Source organism: Prionailurus bengalensis, chromosome B2 (genome assembly GCF_016509475.1).
Source record: "Prionailurus bengalensis isolate Pbe53 chromosome B2, Fcat_Pben_1.1_paternal_pri, whole genome shotgun sequence".
In the NCBI taxonomy this organism is placed as follows: domain Eukaryota; kingdom Metazoa; phylum Chordata; class Mammalia; order Carnivora; family Felidae; genus Prionailurus; species Prionailurus bengalensis.
The window spans coordinates 12,645,520-12,664,706 of NC_057349.1; the positions used below are offsets into that span (position 1 = coordinate 12,645,520).

The window sequence follows — 19,187 nt, forward strand, 5'->3', positions numbered from 1 at the left end:
GGCGGCTGTGTCTCACATTCAGGCAGAAGCAGGGGGCCCCTGGGAGGCCTGGGCGCCTCTCGGGTCTCTTCCCCATTCACCCATCACACGTTCCAGAGAGACGTGGGCAGCCGGGAAAGGGTTATCTTTTTTTTTTTAATCTCTCGGTGTTGCACTTTGCATCAGAGGGCCTTAAAACACTTGGTAAGCCTTCGGGTGATTCTGGGCAGTAGGATGTATTTTATTTTCCATAAAGGGCCTTGAGAGAGAAGTTTACACAGATGCGTATATGAATCCGGAACCTGAGCATCTTACCATCTTGCATCATTTGGCATCTCACGAAGGTCCTTCTGTTCACGCCCTACGTTTGCCCTTTATGGTTTCGGGTGCTCAGGGGCAGGAGGTCAGAAATCCCTCGTTCAACCCGTGCCGATTGCAGACCCTGAGCTAAGTCGCCCAGTGTGGGTGGGACACAGCTTCCCTGTTTGTCGACTGCGGAAGCTGGACTGAAGGCACAGAGGTGCCCTCGGGCTCTGATGATCCGTGATGCCCAGCGCCTTCTGCCTACTGAGATGCAGGGCGACAGGACACAGATTTGCCTGCAGTCCCGTCCTTGTGAAACTGCGCCCTCCCCCCGACCGGCTTGGCCACCGCTGTTGGGGTCAAGTCTCCCACTTCGAAGAATCCCAGACTTCATCCACGGTGCCCAGGCCTAGAGAGACCCAGAAAGGTCCCCGAGCACAGCCGGCCCTCCTCTGCTCCGGTTGGTGATGAAAAAGTAGGTCACAAGAGGTTGCCCCGTTTCCAGTGATCAGCCGGGGAAACCCCCAAGACCGAAAAGGGAACAGATACAGAACAGCCCCAAAGAAGGAAACGCAAAGAGGTGCGCGAGAAAGGAGGCCAGGAAAGGGTGTCTCTGAGCCCCATGTCTATTGAGAGGGAGGAGAACCGGGTAGGAGGGAGAGAGAATGCCGTCCTCTACCCATGGGACTTGGAATGGTTGGTCGTCCTCCGCCCAAGATCCAGGGGGCTTGGGGCAGAGTCCCGTCTGCTCCTGTGCTTTGCTGGGGCCGGGGTGCTGGCAGTGGTGCGGGCCATGCTGCTTCTCCGGCTACACTCCGCGGAGCCCCGTGGGCTGGGGGGCCGGCCCCAGCCTCCGTCCACCAGACTAGCGCCTCCTTCACCTCCGTTCTGTTCTGAGTGTAGGCAAAAAGATTTTGCGTTCTTCAAAACCTTTCGCAGCTTTGGAAGACCCAAGAACCGCCGGTAAGTCGCGCAAGAGCTCGTATTTAAAGCGGTATGAAAAAAAGTCAGAAATAAAGCCATGTGGCCCAAGACAAGTCCTTTGGATTCCCTGCACTTCCTTTTTCTTACCTGAGGCCGAGGTTACTTGTATGCCCTCGGTCTGCCTCACGGAGTGATTTAAGGACTAATTAGAGTCAGTTACTCCCACCTTCATTCCACGGAGATAGGTCGAACACCTCTCTCTCTGACAGGAGAGCATTTCGGGATTAAATATGTGGGATAGTTATTCACAAAAAGGATGGAGCACGTGCAAAAACCCACAAAAGTAACTTCCCCTGGTGCCTGTTGCTGCTGTTGGTGACTCTGCGGCCTGTGTGACATTTTAGGCACCTTGCTTCACTTCCTCGTGCCTCAGTGTTCCCCGTCTGTGCAATGGGAACGATAATAGCACCTATTGCCGCGGGTTGATGGGAGGGCCAGATGAGTTAACGTTTGTAAATTAAATCGAACAATGACAGAGCAAGCCGTCTCCAGTGTCTGTGACGGTCAGCGTGACTGGTTTCTCCGCCAGTGCATTGTGGGATCGGTTCTTGGCGGAGGGCTGCTGTTTCTTGGTCCCCCGCATCACAGCCCCCAGTAATTATACCTCCGTTTTTGTCTTCCCTCCTGCCTGGTGAGACCCCAGAAGATGCATCCTGTGTTCAAGAGGGAAAGTGGGGGGAAATGTCACGTCAGAGAGAGAGTGCAGACAGCGCTCTGTTTCTGTTGTACGGATTCTCTCTTCTCTCTCCCTGTTTCCGGGGCTGGAGTGCTGCTTCTCCCAAACCAAACAAAGGCTGTTGCTTTGCGGAACGGGTCTTTCTGTGTTCTGTGTGTCATCTGCCTTTAAGGGTGCAATTTGCTTCTGATGTGTGCAAGGTGCTCCCTCGAGAAGTCTTTGTTGGTGATGTTCAGAGGCCTCCCGTATTGATTGGTGACATAACGGCTCTATAGTGGGTGAATGAGGTCATTCTCATCCTGTTACTCAAGCCGGTGACCTTGAGGCCCATCGGATGACTAAGCCACCTAGGTGGATCCCTGGTTACAGAATGTCCTTGTTTAAAGGTAATCCGGTGTGAGGGTGACCTAATAGTTTTAAAGCAAGGACTGCAGGCGAATTGCATGCCCCTTAGTGAGAGGCGGTCTGTTTAATAAGCTCGGAGGCCACCAGGCCTTGGTGACACTATTTGGGGCTGGTTTTCGGGAGTTCCTTGATCTGCGTCCCTCTCTCATCTTTTCTCATCAGATCCCAATTCTCCGTTAAACTGCCACGGCAGCGTGTATTATCAGCAGTGTGAAGTTGAGAGCAAAATACTGAGGCCTCCGAGCTAGTTGGCTGGTTTGCTTTTTCTTTCCTTTTTTAAAATTCAACAGTAGGGTGGGACAGAGCTGAAAGGGAAAAGATGTTTAATACTACAAGAAAAGAGAGGAAGTAAGCATGATGATAAAATCTGCATGTGAAAAACCCTTATTAAGAAAAGGAGAAGTGGACTGCACAGTTAGCTATACATTTCATCTGGAGAAGCACATTAGTCTTGCAAATAAGGGTTTCTGTCTGCTGCTACCGCTGCCCTGGGTGACCAGGCCTTATGACATTGGAATCGGTGCGGGTCTTAAATGAGCCGACCCTGGATGGGTGGGCAGGTGAAGGACAGTGAGGCGGGGGGTGGGGGGTGGGTGGGGGGGTGGTCGGGTTCATTACTTTGGAATCACTGATAACAGTGAACTGTTTGGACGTTTGTCTCTAATAGCAAATGCCGGTACAGTACTTAACTTTGTGCCAGTATCCTTGTGGAGTGCTGGTCAACATATTAACCCTTTAACCGTTGTTTTGCAACTTCTGTGTCTGAGCACGCTGAGGTTAAGAAGTTTGTCCAAGGCCTCCAGGCCCCCCCGCCGGCGTTGGCTCCGAAGTTGGTACCCTGAGCACTTCGAGCTTCTCACTGTCATGGGGAGTCCGGGTCGTGGAGGTGCAGAGAAAGCAGGGAATTCTTGTCCCCGGTGGGCATATTTCGTGTGCAGATCAGAGGAATGTAATGACTTCAAAGGGCTTTCACCAAATGCACCCATCTGGCCGGTTTGTGCAGCTGCCTACAGCTCACCACGATCAGGTTGGCAGACTGAGAAGTGCACATGCCTCCTGAGAAGTGAGACTTTCTCTGCCAGCAGAGTCTGTTTGGGGCCCGGACCATGCTTCTTTTCCGATGGGAGCGTGTTTCCGAGCCACAGCTACTCTTGCACTCGGAGCCCTTCTCTGAGGTCAGCAGAGAGCTGGTGCTGGCCCGTGGTGGCCTCGCCCGGCAGAACGGAAACGCTCCTTTCTTGGGGCCGTAGGGGGAAGCTGTTGATTTGCGGGGTGGGAAAGCAAGACAAAACCCCGGGCAGTCTTAACATTTGTCAGCACTGATGAATTGGCCACGCGTCTGAACTCAGGACCGTGCACACCTAAAACGATCCGGAACAGATTTTAACTTTTACAAAAGATAGTAACAATCTGATATTGGAATCGGAAGAGGCACTTTTTTTTTTTTTTCTAAATCATTTCATTGACTCCTATCTCCAGAAAAACCTCATGTGAAGCAAACCAAGAAGAGGTCCTCAGGTAGCTGAGGCCCAAGTACGAATCGCAGGTAGAGTGAGTAAATGAGCAACTTCATGCAAATGGTGAAAGAAATAAATGCATGATAAACGTGCCACTTAACTGAGATGTTTACCGACTGCAACAACAATGATGTATTTTTTTGGTCTATGATAAGGACAGTGTTGAAATTCATCCAAGCCCCGAAGATGATTGGAGGGTCCGTGTGAAGTTTAACGCTCTGCAGAGCCTAGAACTCGTGTTACGTATGGCTTTTTTTTTTTCTTTTTTCCCTAATGAATGAACATTGGCCTCAAGTCGGTTACTTAACAGCCTAATTACAGCACATTGGCAAGATGTACGTCTCTCACTGCGGGGTGGGTGGGAGGAAGCTTTCAGGTAAAAGAAGTTAAAAGGAGAAATCAGGAAACTAATTTTTAAAAAGTGGGATGCCAAAAAAAATAATCAGATACGTATAAATTTGGGTCAAATAAACAATCCCTGAGAAGCCTTTTTATGATGACCAGGCACAATGGTTCACGAGAGGCTCCTTTAAACATAATTTGAAACATCCAGAGAAGTTGAAAGAGTTGTACACTTAGTACCCATCTATTCACCTGATTTCACCTCCTTGTGCCTCAGTGTTCCCATCTGTACAATGGGGATCATAATAGAACCTATCTCTCTGGGTTGTTGGGAGGGCGAAGCTGTAAAGTAACCGGCACATACTATATACTCTTTCTTCAGTGTTTGCTGTGGTTACCGTTATCTTTTATTTCAATAGCGCATCGTGAGGCCGATGCTGCAAGGCAGGTTCTTAACGGAGATACCACGTGTGTTGTTTTGGGTCCTTAGGATGCAAGTCCCTTGTCATTTGGATTCTGGTTGTGCCACGTAGGGGCTGTGCCACCCTGAGTAACTCACCCAGCATCCTCCTCGTAAGGTTTCCTCTCGCGTAAAAAAAGCCAGCTACCTGGCTTTATGGGGCTGTTGTGAAGATTCATGAAGTTCAAACTTCTGAAAGTCGTAGAAGAATTCATTGTGAGTTTCACCTTGAGTTCCACGAGTGACTAACTCTGTTACCTTGGGGTGGATAGTTAGAGCGAGGTTGTCGTCCTCTGTAAAAGGGGAGTGGAGCCATTTAACAGCATTGTGGGGATTAAGCAAAATAATCCATGTAAGTCACTTGACAAGAGTGCAGTTCGTTAGTGATAGTCGTCGTCGTCATAGTAAGTCAGTCGTCCCTATTTCATTCACATTTCCGTAATTTTCACCTGACGTCCCTTTTCTGTGCTAGGATCCCTTCAGGAAACCACAGTGCATTCCCCATCGTGTCTCCTTCGGCTCCGCTGAACGTGACAGTTTCTCTGACTTGTTTTTGATGACCTTGACAATTCTGAGGAGTGCCAATCGGTCGTTTTCTGGAATGCCCCTCAAATGGGGTTTTTCCTATGTTTTTGTTATGATTAGAAAAACCCCACTTGAGGGGCATTCTACAAAATGACTGATGAGCATTTCTCAGAGTTGGGACATCGCCGTCTACAGAGCGTAGACGTCAAGGGCGCCTACCCTCAGCGTGACTTCCCATGATCACCTGGTGCTTGATCTCGCCCAGCTGAGGTGGTGTTTGTCAGGTTTCGACATTCTAAAGTTACTCTTTTCACGCACGCCCCCATCTTGGGAAAGAACCCACACCAAGGAGACTGGTGTCTTATTTATTCAGTCATTTCTTTATCAGTATGAACTCGTGGGCGTTTGTTTTCTACTTCAGGTTATGATCTAGTACAACGCTGTGTGCTTTGTTGGGCCAGTTGCGCGAGTTTGGGGCATTGGCAGCTCTTTCAAGAACATGAGGGATTCTGTCTCCTGTCTCCCTTTGATACCCTTTGTGTTTTTGTTTCTGAACATCTTCATGCTCACCTTGACTGTTCCCTGCCACCATCTTGGAATCGGCCATTTCTCCAGTTAGCCCCGATTCCTTTGATTGAGGAATGGTGTTGGGAACCAAGTTCCGGGTACCCGGGCTTGGAGAAATTTTAACGCTCAACAAGTATTCGTTCCCTGCCTCCTTTTGTGAGAGTTTGGCTTGCACACGGGTGAGCAGCTGGTGAGCTAGCTCACCGGAACTGCCTGGATAGTCGGCCCCACCAGTCATGCCAGCGGGTTGCATTCAGTTCAGGCCGGGTCAGACCCTGCGCTGTGCTTAGTTAGCACTGTGAGAACGTCCCCTGCCCTCATGGAACCCGGCCTCCTAGAATCCAGTGAGAGGACAGTAGACCGTAAGCGCTGTAGAAATTCCAAATAGACAAGAGCCAGTGCTGTCTCAGAGCAGTTGAAGAAGCCTCCCTACATAAGATTGGACTTGAGTGAGCTTTATTCCAGAGGAGGAGACTTAAAAAACAAAAGAAAAGAAAAAGATGTGGCGGTGAGAACAGATATCTTTTGGTAGATGGAAAGAGGCGTGATTAATGATGGACTTTAGCTTGGTGGGGGGTGGTTATTTTAGATACGAAACGGGGTTTATGGATCTTGGCGGGATGAGGGAAACGGGTTTCAGCCAGTGGTGTGTTGGAGCCAGTTCATGCTGCCGCTCACAAGCCAACTCTTAGGTTTTGAGGAATTTTGAGAGCAGGTGGGCATTATATTGCATGCTTAAAATCGGCCGTGGTAGGAATGTTTAGACTACAGATACCTGCAAACACTACAGATCACGGCTCTTCTGTCCCCTCCAGCTAGTTATTGAACATTTTTCTGCACGTTACTGGCTTTAGCTGTCTAAACATCTGGCATAAACCCTTACCCTGCATGTCTTTTTTTTTCTTTTTTTTTTTTTTCTTTTTTCTTTTTTTTTTTTTTTTTGCATATACACGTTTCTGTTTCCTGCTTTGAATTCCCTGACAAGGACTGTAAAAATGGTTCTAATAGAGATGTGTGCCCTCCGATGAAAACTCTGTTCTACTACAGGTTGGTTAAAACTCTGGTCACCAGAAAACGTTGTGGGTAGTTGAGGTATATGGACACTCTCATGGTCATTCTGCATAACTGAGCTGGAAATGACACAGCCTTCTATCTGGTTTGTGTAGTGTGGGAAGAGTCGTCCTCACCTAAGGGTAGTCACTAATGTCGTGTATCAACAACGTGGCTGCCAGACTTTTCTCCTCTCTTAGGGCTGGGCTAGCTTGGAGGTATCTTCCTACTTCGCATCGAAACTGTGGGAAGAAGTGGTTTCATCTTCCTCTGGCTGAGAAACCATGACTCGGCCTCATGACTGGCGCAGGTAATGCAGCCCCGTGTTAGCTTGACTTTTGCAAGGATGACACCTGAGTAATCCTGGAATAACGTGAAATAAAGATAGTTTTCATGAGGTCACCTCTTAGGCGTGCTATGCGGTATTAAGTGTTCTGCAGAATTAGACTCAGAAGAGCTTACATTTCATGCCAGTCCGTGAAAGGTGGTCACACATGTGTGACCAAGGAGAGCGAGGTTAGGGATGGAGACAGAGACTTCCTCTTACCTGGAGGTTGTGAGTTTTTCACTGTTCTCATAAAAGATGGGGTTGCTTTGCCTTCATTACAGGGATTTCTTTTACCTTTCTTTGCCCTTCCCTGTGGCCTTCCGTCCCTAACTTTTACTCCTGCCTGTAATCGACCCTCCTCCTGACCCACTGTCGAGTCGCGTCTCTGGGGATATGGCACTCAGAATATTGCATGAATCCTGCCCATATCACAAATCCGTGCGGAGTTCCCCTGAATCACAGAAGCCCTCATATTCTCTTTTGGTCCAAATGATTCCTAGATGTGAAGGCCCTCACATTTTAACTGATTTCCGAGAACCCTCAAGTTCCTTAGCGGCCTGCCATCATCCAGCCATCTCAGGCAAGGCTCACTTGGCTGTCTTTGGGTTTTCCTGGTCCAAAGAGATCATTTGAAAAGCTCCCATGGAGGGCCAAGTGCTCACAAAGTTGTTTTTTTCTTTTTTTTAATTGTGAGAAAATGTATGTAACATCGAATTTTCTGTTTTTTTTCATATTTATTTTTAAGAGAGAGAGCGAGAGAGAGGGAGAATGCCAGCAGGGGTGGGACAGAGAGAGGGACACACAGAATCCGAAGCAGGTTCCAGGCTCTGAGTGGTCAGTACAGAGCCCGACGCGGGGCTCGAACTCACGGACTGCGAGATCCTCACCTGAGCCGAAGTCGGACGCTTCACCGACTGAGCCACCCAGGCGCCCCTAGAATTTACTATTTTTAAGTAGCAGTTCATGGCCATCAAGTACATTCACACTGTTGTGCAGCTGTCCCCCTCCATCTATCTCCAGAATGCTTTTCATCTTCCCAAACTGAAACTCTGGACTCATTAAGCAGTAAATCCCCATTCACCCCTCCCGCCACCACCTCCAGGCATCCCCTGCTCCACTTTTTATCTCTATGGCTTTTACTATTCTGGGTACCGCATACAGGTGGAATCATGCAGTGTTTGTCTTTTTGTGGCTGGCTCATTTCACTCAGCAAACGTCCTCGGGGTTTGTGCATGTTGTGGCCCGTGTCAGAGTTTCTGGCCTATTTAAGGCTGAATAGTATTCCGTTGAATTATCTACCATGTTTTCTTTATTCACACTTGAGCCGCTGCTTCTGCCTTGTGGGTTTTGTGCATCGTGCTGCCGTAAACCTGGGTATACGCAAACAGGTGTTCAACCCCCAGCTTGCACACCTTTCGGGCACACATCCAGAAGTGGGATTGCTGGACCGTGTGGTAATTCCGCGCTGAATTTTTGGAAGGACCTCCATCCTGTTTTGCACAGCCAGTGCACCATTTCTCGTTCTCACCGGCCGTGCGCGAGGGTTACGATTTTTCCACATCCTGGCCAACACGTGTTGTCTTCTGTTTTCATTGCTTTGTGTTTGTTGTTGTCATGTGTATAGCCATCCTCCTGGGGTGTGAATGGTCTCATTGTGGGTTTGATCTGCACTCGCCTAAGGACGAGAGATATCGAGCAGCTTTTCATGTGCCGGTTGGCCGTTTGTATGTCTTCTGGGGAGGAATGTCCATTCAATTCCTTTGCCCAGTTTTTAATCAGGTTGTTTGTTTTTTGTGGTTGCACAGCTCTCGTCTTGATTACCTGGATAGTACACTACTTCAAGAGGCTACTAGACATTTATCTGACGTTCTGTGGGACAGCCTATTCTATTTGCACGTACGTTAATGCAGGGATAATGCACGGAGACTTGCCGGTCTGTAAAACTCCACCTCATACTGAAAAAATTTGCCCTTGCTGCTTATTGTGGGGGAAGTCTAACGGTGGATACCGCCAACCTAAGTCATTCACAGCTTTTGACTACTGGATGTTATTGCCATCTAACTTTGTGCTGAGGTATTCACCTTAAAAATAAAACTTTCAGTTCTTTGTTGGCAAAAATGGGTTTATTGGAAATAGCAAAGAGCAGCTGTTGGGGGCATGGAAGCTACGGCCAAACCATGGGCAAGTCCAGCACACAAAAGAAAGGGACGTTATTTTATGGAACAGGAGGACGTTGGGAGGAGTTGTTTGGGATGAAAATCTATTGGAGAAGAGCACGAGTTCAAGGTCATGAGCGTTTCTCACTGGCTGAGTGTTCGAGGGGTGGTTGAGTGCTAGCCAGAGCTGTGAGGTGCATCTTCCCCTGGTGGGACCCGTGATTGTTGATTCTTTCCTGCTGCTGATTCTCGCCTTGGGGTCTGTAATGGACAATTTTCCTACGATTGATGTTGAGTAGTACAGCTCCCCTTCTAGTCTCCCAAGTCCACTTGAGTGACGTTCCCTTTGTTAATGTTCACATAAACGAAAACACAATCTATTTTGAGGAAGAGGAGAAGCAGAGATGAGGTCTTACCATTTCCCAGCATCATGATATTCTGGACCAGGGGTTGACAAACCCTGGCCTGTGGGCCAATTCCCACCTGTACCCGTTTTTGTAAATAAAGTTTTTATTGCAACACAGCCACGCCCATCGGGATCCTATTGTCTGTGGCTTCTGCCGTGTCGCAGTGGGCGGAGCTGAGTGGTCGCGATGGAGATCATCGGGCCCTGAAACATTTGCTACCTGGCCGTTTCCTGAAAAAGTTTGCCAGCCCTTGGCTGTTGTCGACACTTGAAAGGTCCATGTTAAACGTCCTGTCTATGATACAGAGATGTTGACACTGCGTTTTCATTCTATAGTGAGCACTTTGAAAACTATAAAGATCACATAGATACGAGTATTACAGCTTTTAAAGTATTTCCTGAACTCCAGCTATATGTGTCCCAAAATTGTGTCCTTAAGGCCTTTGTGATTTGATCGGGGCACCTCCTGTGCCACTGCCCGATGTGCCTGAAACGTCCCTGCCACAGGCAGCACATTTGAAAGCCGGAGTATCTAACTCTTCCCTTTCCCCCTTGCCAGGTCCTATTCATATTGAACTTTGGTGAAGGAGCCTTGGTCTCTAACTCAGTGACCGAGGCTGCAGCCCGGACAGGGCCCTAAAGTGTAGAGCATGAGAAACATGCCGCCTTTCACCCTAAAAATAGCATCGGCTTCTCTTGCTCCCTCCCCCCAAGTCAGAGGGGCGGCTTTGCTAAGGCAGTGACTGCCGGCTCCGGAATTTTGAGATCCTGCTGCCTGCTGACTTTATTTCGTCTTCTGTTTAGCCTTTTGGCGTTGCTTACAATAAACTTACACTAACTGCTCGAAGAATCGTTCAGGTATATGGACACTGCCTTTGAAAAGTCTACGTAGTGTGTTTTGGCAATTCAAGAACAGTAAACATTGGGTATAAGATATTGTATAGAGGGGTGCCTGGGTCATTAAGCGTCAGCTTCAGCTCAGGTCATGATCTCACGGTTCGTGGGTTCGAGTCCCATGTCAGGCTCTGTGCCGACAGCTGGGAGCCTGGAACCTGCTTCAGATTCTGTGTCTCCCTCTCCCTCTGCCCTTCCCCCACTCATACTCTGTCTCTCTCTCTCTCAAAAATAAATAAAACATTAAAAAAACCTTTTTTAAAAGATATTGTATATATTACTTTATTACATTGTATATAATATCCTTTGAGACCACTAGAAAATCCCCCCCCACACACACACACCACCACACACACACCCTCACAAACACAGATACCCAAGAAACCATCAGGCTGGGAGTAGCATCTACCTGAAAACCTTTTCTTATACACAGTGGTTGGGAGGGCAGTCATTTGTATAATCCAAATAGGATCCCGATAATGGATGCACCTGGCGAGATGTCACATTTTATTGCAGATATGATATTTATCTAAAGGCAAAATATAGGAGTGCTTGGGTGTCTCAGTCTTTTGGGCATCTGACTTCGGCTCAGCTCATGATCTCGCAGTTCATGAGTTTGAGTCCCGCATCCGGCTCTGTGCTGACAGATCAGAGCCTGGAGCCTGCTTCGGATTCTGTGTGTGTGTGTGTGTGTGTGTGTGTGTGTGTGTGTGTGTGTCTCTCTCTCTCAAAAATAAACATAGAAAAAAAATTTTTTTTTTTTAAATTTTTTTAACGTTTATTTATTTTTGGGACAGAGAGAGACAGAGCATGAACGGGCAAGGGGCAGAGAGAGAGGGAGACACAGAATCGGAAACAGGCTCCAGGCTCCGAGCCATCAGCCCAGAGCCCGCCGCGAGGCTCGAACTCACGGACCGCGAGATCGTGACCTGGCTGAAGTCGGACGCTTACCCGACTGCGCCACCCAGGCGCCCCAGAAAAAAAAATTTTTTTAATAAAGGCAAATACATAATCTCTGTCCCATTTCATGGAATCTTACCGCCCCAACTGAAATGTGTCGGTGAAGTGATAGGCATTAGTTGTAATAGTGCTGATATATTAAGAACTTTGTGGTCCTTTTTCTTTACTTTTTGAGAAGGAAAAATCTCCCCCATAATCTAGCAATCAGTATTTCTCTCCAAGAGCTGGTACTCCAACCTATTGTGATTATAATTACTCTTCTTGAAAACCAATCCCCAGATACTATCCCCCTCTTCTGTTATAGGCTTTGCTGTTGAGGTTAGATCTAGTGGGAGGGCCGTTTTGCAAATGATTTTCTTCCCTCGGTAGAAGGGTATGTTTTTGTTTTGATATTTGTATATTTTTACTTCCCAAGAGCAGATCCCCACTATATTTCTTCGTATGTATTTACCATTCCAATGTGAAGATAAGTTCTGCAATTCAGATCTTGCCCCTTGAAGTTCTAGGGACTTCTCAGCACAACTTGGTGTCATTCGTGCATGCCTTCTTGTTTATGGCCCGGTGAGAAGTCATTCATTTCTGCGTATTTTATATGCCAGGCACTGGGCTAGGTGTAGGGAAAACAGAAATAAATGATGTAAATTCCAGGCTCTCGGAGCTGGGCTGCAGTTTAGTGGGGGAGATGTGTACCCACAAAATGCATTTTGGAATACGGGATGTGCTCCTTGTAGAGCGATGCATGACACACAATATTCAGTCTGGAGGAATCTGTAAACTTACTTAAATCTTTACGTTGAGTTAGACTGTGGATAAATTTACCAGATGAGAAACGCACAAATATTACTTTTTCTACGGTGAGGTAATAAATGGAAAAACTGAACGAAATAAAGTGCATCTATTGTAACCAATGGCCCCCAGCAAGGCCAGTGCTCTCGCACCGCCGTTGTTCCTTGGCATTCTTTGTGTCTGGGTCATTAACATTGCGTTGAGGTCAGATGAGAGTGTGTTCCATCTGCCACGCTTTGATAAGTAAAGTAAAATGCTGATGGAGATCATTTAAGATCGTCTCTGTGCTGTTGATTGCATGCTTGTGGCTCATAATCAGAATGATGCAAAGTAATTGTTAGACCAACTTGCCAAGGCTACATTTTGTGTCGCTGCAACTGTCAGCACTTTGGTCCTGCTGTTCTGCCTGGAGAATGCTTGCCTGGCACCTGTTGGGCGACTAAAGCACTGCGTACCACCGCACGCCCTGGATAACTTTTGTTCGGGCATCCTTGCTTGCTGCCTCCATTAAACAACCTGAGGGGCGCCCGGGTGGCTCAGGCGGTTCAGTGTCCAACTTCGGCTCAGGTCATGATCTCCCAGTCCATGAGTTCGAGCCCCGCGTCGGGCTCTGTGCTGACAGCTCAGAGCCTGGAGCCTGCTTTGCTTTCTGTGTCTCCCCGCCCCCCCTCTCTCTGCCCCTCCCCTGCTCATGATCTGTCTCTCTCAAAAATAAATAAACATTAAAAACAACCACAACAACCCGAAAAAGGAGTTTCTGCTTATTTGGTGAAAGTAAGTGCTCTTTGGTGTGTGTTGCACAGAATGCTATTTTACTGCAGCTTTTCTTATAAAAATCCACATGCGTGGTGCCAGGACACTCAGTACGTGCTTGTAGCTAATATTTAGGAATCCAGTGTGATTGCCTAGGATGATGCTACATGATCGTACAATGAGAAGATACGCATTTCCAAAGTCAGTAGTCCAAAAATAGATTGTACGTGCGGGACATAGAGTATTAGCACAGTTTTCCTGGCTAGATCGTCATTGCCAGAGGTATGCAGTTGGACGAAGATGTTAGAATTTAAGGCACAATTTTCCATGTCTCTACAGGTCTGAGATACAGAATGAGTATTGGGCCACCCCACGTGCACCATCAGAAGATAGGAAGGACCCTTTGAAAGCAAATTTAAGAACGTGCATCATTTAGCCTTGGAGACACAGCATAGCATACAACGTGGCCCGGCCCTCTGGTTCTTTCTCATGGAGAAAGCAGAGACCACAAAAGAGTTAAGCAAAGCGAAACCTCTGTTCTTATAAGACGTTCACTGTCAGATCTAGGGACAGCTCACTGGCTCCTGAATTTTGCCATCAAAGGAGATCTGTTAAGAGTCACACAGCCCATACTCTGTGCTAGAAAGGCCCTAGTGTGAGTAGCGGAGGAGATGTTTTTCAGATTCCATCCAGGGCTAAAATTTAAGATCTGTGTTCTTATCTCCTAATGTTGACTCTTTGTGTGGTCAAGACAGAACAGTAGAAGTCTCTTCCAAGAGCATGAGTCCTTCACAGACGGTCACTTCCCCTAAAAATTGCATCAGCTGGACAGGGGATGGGTGAAGTTTGGGGAACTTTGGTTGGAAGGTAGAATGCAAAGTGGCCTCGCGCCTGTTCATTGGCTGTTTCAGAAGTCAGACGGTGATGTCTCTCTTCTTTGTTTCTTCACGTTTGGTCTCTCTGGGATTTCCCAGTTGGTGTCAGAGCTGGCATTCCTCTGCTGCCACAGTTAAGTCCTGTCTTTCTCTGCTGCTCCCTGCCAGTCCCCCACGTCCTGCCTGCTTGTCCCGGCAGGGCTGGCAATCCTTAGAAGGGTTGATTACGTTAACGACTGGAGGAGGAATTAGCACCCGTGCTCTTTGCCGGTTGTGGGGATACGTCCACTCCCGAGCCTCCCCTCAAAAGCAGGATTTTCCTACAATTTTGCCAGTCCGTCGCATTTCGAGGTATGGCACGATTTTCTCAATCAGGGACGAGGATGTGTCGTGCAACTCGAGCAAAACCGTATCACGTATGCTTTAGCAACTCAACCATTCCCTTCAAGAAGGAAGCTAGATTACAAATATGGAGGCTGCACAAACACTCCACCTCTAGACGTTTTCTAAACATGGTAAATTCTGATTGTTTTTCAGGTTTTGAAGTTTATGTAACGCGGTGATGATTTTTAAGCCCAGATCCACTCAAGGATCTACAATGTTCAGTTTACCTTTCTGTCATGAAGTAACTTTACCGTCATCACACTGAAACAGGACACACTTACGATTTTGTAGCTGGAGTAGACACCTCTATCCATCATTGGCCCCGGGCTTTGAAGTGTTGTCCCCTTCCAGTAGATTGGAAACTCACCGAATGCTGTCCTTTGTGATATTATTCCCTGTGGTGTTAGGGCCGGTTTGTAGTCTTCTAAGGGACACCCACTCAAACCCAAACAATTTTTCGTGAAGACCTCTGGTGTTTATATTCTCTGCTTTTTCTGTATCTTGACAAAAATGTCAAAGGAAAGAACCATGTGCTACCACACGTGGTACCACATTTCTCATAAATGTGGGGCACTTTGGTAGACTCTGTACCACATTTCTCATAAATGTGGGGCACTTTGGTAGACTGTACATTTAGCCCCTGTTTATCGAGTGGTTCATTCTTTCCACGCGCTGCTCTTGTAGTTTAAGAATTTTGATGGGGCGCCTGGGTGGCGCAGTCGGTTAAGCATCCGACTTCAGCCAGGTCACGATCTCGCGGTCCGTGAGTTCGAGCCCCGCGGCGGGCTCTGGGCTGATGGCTCGGAGCCTGGAGCCTGTTTCCGATTCTGTGTCTCCCTCTCTGTCTGCCCCTCCCCCGTTCATGCTCTGTCTCTCTCTGTCCCAAAAATAAATAAACGTTGAAAAAAAATTAAAAAAAAAAAAAAAAAGAATTTTGATGGTGGGACGCCTGGGTGGCTCAGTCAGTTAAGCATATGACACTTGATCTCAGTTCAGGTGTCGATCTCAGGGTTGTGAGTCTGAGCCCCACATTGGGCGCCACACCGGGCGTGAAGCCTGCTTTGAAAGAAATAACATTTTTAAACTGAAAAATTAAAAAGAATTATGATGGGGATGGATTTATTGATAGGAAAAGAGGTTTGTAATATAATAAGTAAAATATTATCAGGCTGAAAAACAATGTGAATACTACCATAGTATGCTATGACTAAACAATAAGTATGTATATAATTTTATTTATTTAAGTATACGTCTAATAAATTCTGTGCACTTGAGTGTAGGAGAGAGCCTAGAGCCTTGTGAGCCAAAATGTGCATAGTGATTGTTAGTGGGGCCTGCTGATTTGCTTCCTTTGGGCTGTTTCCTCGTGTATATTATCTAATTGTTCACGGTAAATGTTCTACTTTGCTCTCATTTGTCTCATCTAATTTTGAGGGGTTGCAGAGAAAGAGAATGCAATACAGGTGCTCACATTTTGATAAATTACGAAATTATAAAAATCTCTCCTGTGTCTTCTGGATTGTTGCAGACAGAGAAATGTGTTGTGTCACCTAGCGTCAAAGCGTTTTCTTTTTCCCAAGTGCCTTCTACGTCCCGAGCACCCACCAAGAGCTTGAAACGTGATACACGGTGGGTACAAGTATTGCCCCTGAGGAAAGAAAGGGTCCTGAGCGTGTATGCGCCTTGAGTCCCACAGCTGATGTGCGACTGACCTGAGATACCGACTCGGGTCTGACTCCAAAAATCAGCTTTTCTGATCCCTGTGGTTCTGACTGTAGACATCTTGCCACCGTGAGGATGAAAACGGTTAATTTATGTTAGCGGATTATTAAAGTGTTGCTTTAAAAAGAAGGTGCTGAGAGATGGCACCAGCGTTGAACCCTCTTTTGCTCTTGCGTTGTTACCCTGGAGTGTTTTCAGGTAGACCGTGAACTTCTCCAGAGGCAGAACCACATGGTCTGGGGAGCCCTCCCGTCCCCCAGCACAGCCTGAAAGTCTAGGAGGCAGGTTTCTCTCTCTGTGGCTGGGAGGTGCGCCTTGGAGATTCTGAGACACTGGGTCTGGGAATCTGCCACCCGTGGGTGTCCTGAGGAGAAGACTGTCCCTACTGTCTGAACGGCCACAGCGCTCTCTTCCTTGTAGGGCAAGAGAGGAGAACCAAGCAGTGGCTTCTTCCAGCTCGTAGACTTACTCCCAAATGCTCTGGGATCATGTGAAACTTGCCACTCTCGGAGCTAGACCAGCTCTGCCTCACGTTCCCTCCTAAGCCTGCAAAGGCGTCTTTGAAACAGTCTCTGGAAATTTGTAAAAACTTGGATCTTGAGCAGAGTTCCTTATGTGACAGAGATTACACAGCCTGTTGAAGTCACCCCTGATCTCCCTTCGTCTTTCAGGCTTCCACTTCCAACATTCACATCCTCTCCGTTCTTTCCCACACTTGATCCCAAAACGCCGTGGCTTCTTCGTGGGATTACTCAGTCGGCCCGAGATGTGGCCTCCAGTGCCTCTCGACCAAGCCCACATTCCCATAGGAACCCAATTACAGATCCCTGTGGGGTTACTGACTTCGGGGCGGGGGGGTGCACGGAGTTGTGGGTGTACATTTTGTGGTGGGGAAGGGGTGTGGGGAGAGGGCACAGGGCAGTTACGGGTTCCCTTCATTAAGGCATTTTCAGTTAGCCCCACTGTGGGACCACAGACAGTCCACCTGAAAAATGGTTTCCCGGGCACCACCATATACGTCACGAGGTTCGTGCATTTTGTGATAAAGGAATCTTGCACGGGGCGCCTGGGTGGCTCAGTCCGTTTAGCACCCGACTTCGGCTCACGTCATGATCTCACAGTTCATGGGTTCGAGGCCCGCGTCGGGCTCACCGCTGTCAGCTCAGAGCCTGCTTCGGATATTCTCTCCCTTTCTGCCCCTTCCCTGCTTGTGCTCTCTCTCTGAAAAATAAATAAATCTTAAAAAAAAAATCATGCACATGCTTACTTTCTGCATATTAAACATTGAAAGCTCCTGTTTTCGAAATCCATGTGGTTGCCCAAACTATCAGATGCCCACCATCCATCAGACAATTGCCATGCACCTACTAAGTGCCCAAGTGCTGGGAGCGGGGATTTTTTATAATTTCTAGGCCTGCACACCTGCACTGACCTCTAATACAGACTTCATGTTGTTCATTTAAAATCTTTTTCTCTTCCAGTTTTCCAAAGAAATTAGTCCTTTTTCTTGGTGAAAAGAAACCAGTCTGCCGTTTTCATAGGGTGAGTGACCCTTTGACTCTTTTCTATATTTTTACTTTATCTTTCATAATGTGTATGTATTTTTAATTATATTTTCACATCAAGATTTTATCCGGTTATTGGGATGCTCCAAGAAAAAGTGCTCCATAGCAGGTGTTCTCTAGAAGTTTCTCCCACTTGGAACTAAAAGGCTCAGATCTCTTGCCTTCAGAAGGGAAGGCTTCTCTCTCCTATCTTTCTGCCGTTTCTTTTTGGCACACGCATGTTTTGCCTCTTATGAATTATTACCTTCGTCACTGTTACCTTGTGCAGCTAGCAGAGAGGATTAAGAGAGAAGGCTCTCTTTTTTCCCCCCATGACTTGCACAGAAATACAGCCGTGGGCAAGGAGAAACCGTCCGTTTTGTTCATATGACACACTGTGTCATGAGTATTGTGACAGGGAATAATAGGATGTGAACAGTACATGGGACCTTAGAGCCCATCTGGCAAAGGTCCTGTGCACAGATGGGGCAACTGAGGCCCAGAGGGCTTCGTATCCTCTGTCCAGGGGCTTCTCAGACAGCGGTAGAGCTGGAGTGATGAGATGCACTTGACTCCCAGCTGCGTGGTGGTTTCCCCTGCTTCCCCCCCGCCCGCCCCCGACCCGACCCCACCCGGCACAGCACCGTCTTTGGGATCTCCTTTCTGAGGATACAAGGCTGCAGGTGGTTTGACCTGATAATATCCCTCCAAGGCACCTATCAAGAGGGATGCTGTTTAACTATTTAACTTTCTAGGAATCCTCCCTGGCTACTACCGAGAGGGGTTGGCCGGGCGGGCGTACCCGGGACACTCCTGTCACAGACCTCATCTGGGAGGCGATGTTTTCCTTTGCGCCTCCCAAACCGCCGCGTCCCCAGTGCCACGACACGAGCCCAGACTCAGCGGTGCGTCTGTTCTGCAGCTAGAAGCCGTGCTGCACCTGCAGGTGCCTGCTGGCCAGCTGCGGACCTGCACCCCCCCCCACCCCCCGAGACTGTCTGCACCTGCAGAGTAATGCCTAACAAGTTCCTGATGGTGCAGTACAGATTTGACCTGCAGTCATAGACACTTCCGGAGAAACATTTCGTCATTAAAAAAAAAAAGGTTGTACTGGTTCTCACATGAGAGTGCTGTTGTGGAGTACGATGGAGACAGGAGTGAGACAGTGATCGTCCTCCGGAACCCCAGAAGGCGGGCTGATCTGCGGTCCTTGCAAGGGTGCCTGTGCTAGAGCTGGCTCTGGACCGGGTTCATTGGGGTCGGAGAGCCAAATGCGCGTATTTCCAAAGCATTCCGTCTCAGCGCGGGATGGTCCAAGTGTAGTATTGAGAAGCTGTGTCTATTGTTTTGTCCCACTTGGCAACTTAATCACCTTATCGTAATGAGTGGGAGCTTCCTTTCCACCCTAACGGGGGTCATCATTAAGGAACTCGATGGCTTTGTATCGGGGACGGAGACGGTTTGATTTCTAATGGAATCGGGAACATGGCTTTGCTACTTCACTGGCGATCATCTGCTTCCTACCCTAATCCTGACCCTCCTGTCCCGTCCCCAGATGCACGGAGCGCAGG

General features: G+C 47.9%; 1 protein-coding gene across 6 annotated transcripts in view; it reads left to right on the forward strand.

Annotated features, from left to right (window-relative positions):
- Positions 1-19,187, forward strand: part of ATXN1 (ataxin 1) — a 417,826-nt gene that overhangs the window by 201,248 nt on the left and 197,391 nt on the right. For 5 of the 6 annotated variants that reach the window (XM_043590763.1, XM_043590764.1, XM_043590766.1 and 2 more), the window contains one exon: positions 17,554-17,614. The exons of the other annotated variant lie outside the window; for it this stretch is intronic. The gene's annotated coding sequence lies outside the window, so the exon portion shown is untranslated. The remainder of the gene's footprint in view (positions 1-17,553; positions 17,615-19,187) is intronic. 6 annotated transcript variants of the gene reach the window in all.